Below are 3,081 nucleotides of genomic sequence, written 5' to 3'. Positions count from 1 at the left end.
CTGCTGAACACCTACTTCTTGAAATCTATCTGTAAAGTGAAGCACATGCTATTTTCTACTACATACACTGAGATGGGTTAGTGGCAGTTTCTTTAAATATGCATTTCTTAGGCTTGTTTGATGGAGTGTGAAAGCTTTTTTCCCCCTTCAGTCAGAGGCTAGAACTTATTTATACCTGTCAAACAAAACAAAATCTGTGCATAAGGCTGTCAGAATAACTCATTTATTCCCCTGTCCTCGCTTTGTTAATTTTTTATGCTTTTCAGATGTTTGTCCCTAATTTAGCTGGTGTCACCACTTGATCTGCTTTCTGAATTCTTATTTTTATGATGCTGTTTCTTTAGTCTCAGAGTCTTTATAATCTTTCTTCCTGCGTATGAACACGTCCTGTAAAGTGTCTGTGATTGAAATATGGGAGGTTGGTAGCATAGTCTGGGGATGGTGGATGGACTTGCCCTGCTTGGTGTCAGCGTTCCTTGTACCTCTGCACTTCCACATACGGTCATGGGATTGATTACTGAGGGCTCAACCCATGCATAATGTAACGGACGGTGAGACTGTGTGCTGTGGGGTTTTATTTCTGATCCTAACTGTGACAAAAGGAGCACATAGCACCTGGGTTTCTTGAGAGGTGGAGAAGCAGAAGTAATGGCGATCTCACTGTCACAGGTCCTCACCCAATTATGAGTATTGCAAAACCCTTATTTTTATACTGTTGTCCATTCTGTCATGAACCTCTGCTTAAATTTCTGGGGATTCACAGTATTGGGAGTTGGAGAAACAGGTTGGTGGTTGAGATAGTTTCTAAATAAATTCTTAATTTCATGTACTCTTGAACAGTAATGTTCTGAGGAATTTATTGTTTTGGTTAAAAATTATCTTTCAAAAGGTGGACTTTACTAGGACAGGGGTTTGGTTCTGGAAAAAACAATATGACATTTCAGCCTTGATTTTCTTTAAAGAACTTGCATACCTGTCCACATTTAACCCATCCAAAAGGGTACCATTTTTGGAACAAATTGATTATCAGCAAAATTATTCTGATGTCAATTTACTGTTTCAGTGGAGACTTTACATAAAAGTGCAGTCAAAGCATTGAAACTTAGAAAAACTGCTACTGTAATAATGCAGTTATCTGGCACATTTCTGTTTAAAAGTGGTGCAATTCATAGCCTGTTCATGTGGCAAGGATGTTTCACATGAGCAGTTGTAATTGTGTTGTGGATGACTTTCCAATCTATTGTACATTAGAGATTGTATGAACTTAAGAAATGAAACCTTGTAAAAAGCTTTTTTACAGGAAGTTGCGAATTTAGGTCAACTTAAAAAATCCTGTTTACAGGCCTCAAGTTATAATTCCTGTCTGTTGGAAAGGAAAGAAACCTTTAAGTAAGATTCAGAAAGCTACTGGAATCTTTGAAGCAAAGAGAGAAATAATTTTGTAAAATTTGTATTAAAAATAGTTTATAGGTCTAGGATGTAGATTAGTGCAATTTTGGCAGTGAGAAAGAACCTGAATAAATTCTTTCATACTGCAACTCACTTTTTTTAAACTTGAGCTACAAAACTGTAGACAGCTTTTCACTTTTTTTTTTTTTTTTTTTGGTACCAAAATGAACAAGTACAGGCAAAAACCAGAATTGGGGGTAGATTTCCAGAGCTTGCCAAAAGAGTGCTGAGAAGAGGTAGAATTAAAAAACATGTTGAGTAACAGTGTTAAATGGCTGATTCAGGCTTGGGGATTTTTTCCTGTTCTGCAGCTTTCGAGCAGTACAGGACACAAGTTTCCAAAGTCTTCTGCAGGTATTAACAAAGTCACATACCGTCGCAGGAGGTTAATGGAGCTTACCCATTCTGGCATCTCATTGCTGCAGCCTCCTTCACTTGTGATGATAATAGAAACAGTTGGCTTGGGTGGGATTTTCCCCCTTGCTCCCTGCCTCTTTACTGGTTTAGATGACTTGGCTTGCAAGTGGCTTGTCCATGCTGGTGCTCCTACGACTGCTGCAGAAGTGATAGCTGTGAAGGAAAGCAGCAGTGCAGATTAGTGCACAATGTCCAGTTTTTAAGTTTGGAATTTCCTACAGGAAATAGCTTTCTTTCTATTTTGTTTTCAAATGTTCACATCTGTCAGCAGCTAAGTGTCAACAGAAACGGGTTTGGGCCAGGGAAAGGTGTTCAGGTGTTTGGTTTGTTTGTTTTAAAAAGGTAAAATGCTTTTCTTCTCCAAGTGTCCCCTGGGAAGCACAATCTGGACTGCCAGACATGCCAAGAGAACTGGGTTTCCCGAGCGGTCTGCCATGGTCTCTACCCAGCATGTAATGCTCAACAAATCACTTTACCTTACAGAACATTTATGTGTCCATAAGATGACTTACCTTTTGCAGCCTTGAAAAGATGAGGTTATTTTTTTGGAAAGGTATTCGGGTTGATGCAACTGATAGATGATATCTTGTCTGGATATGAAGTCTCATGCTGTGAATTATAAAGACTTTCTCCTTCTCGATCCTGAATATTTGATGAAGTGGGTGTGAAGTGCCTTGGGCAAACTTCAGCACAAGCACTGGTGGGCTTTGACATCTAGAACATCTGAGGAAGGGAGGGAAGTTGGTGCACAAAGAGAATATCACTTTCACACAAAAAAAGGGAAGAAAACTGAAAAACCTCTGTTCTCTTCATAGAATAATCAACAAACATAGCTTTTCTGCCTTGATCCTTCAAAAAACAATGAAAAGGTGTAATTCTTTGCTGAAGAGTATCATTTAGGGATATTTTGTTGGTCTGCTTTTTAATGAATTCTCTGTTTTAAACTGTTACTTGAAGAAAAATTGAGAAGTAGCCTATGAAACATTTCTCTGACCAAGACAGAACTTGGTTCTGTTTATTGCACTGAAAATATGCACATCTTGATCATGTTAGCAAGGATTTCTCTTGTAGGGTGGGGATTTTCTTGGCAAGATGAGCACCACAGAGGCAGCCAGATAATCTCTTCATTTCTCATTACCAGATGCTGCAAAACCAGAGAATTCATGCGAGTGCTACAGCTGATAGGGAAAACTCCAGGCTGAGTCTGGAACCATT

The 3,081-nt window shown here is 38.9% G+C and overlaps 1 protein-coding gene across 1 annotated transcript in view; it reads left to right on the top strand.

Annotated features, from left to right (window-relative positions):
• The window catches only part of PHLPP1 (PH domain and leucine rich repeat protein phosphatase 1), a gene marked incomplete at its 5' end in the record, with an annotated part of 66,284 nt that overhangs the window by 39,810 nt on the left and 23,393 nt on the right, over positions 1–3,081 (top strand). The window lies entirely within an intron of this gene.

Source organism: Phaethon lepturus, unplaced genomic scaffold (genome assembly GCF_000687285.1).
Source record: "Phaethon lepturus isolate BGI_N335 unplaced genomic scaffold, ASM68728v1 scaffold3620, whole genome shotgun sequence".
Lineage (NCBI taxonomy): Eukaryota > Metazoa > Chordata > Aves > Phaethontiformes > Phaethontidae > Phaethon > Phaethon lepturus.
Note: the sequence above shows the minus strand (reverse complement) of the source record. Positions and strands in the feature narration are given on the sequence as shown.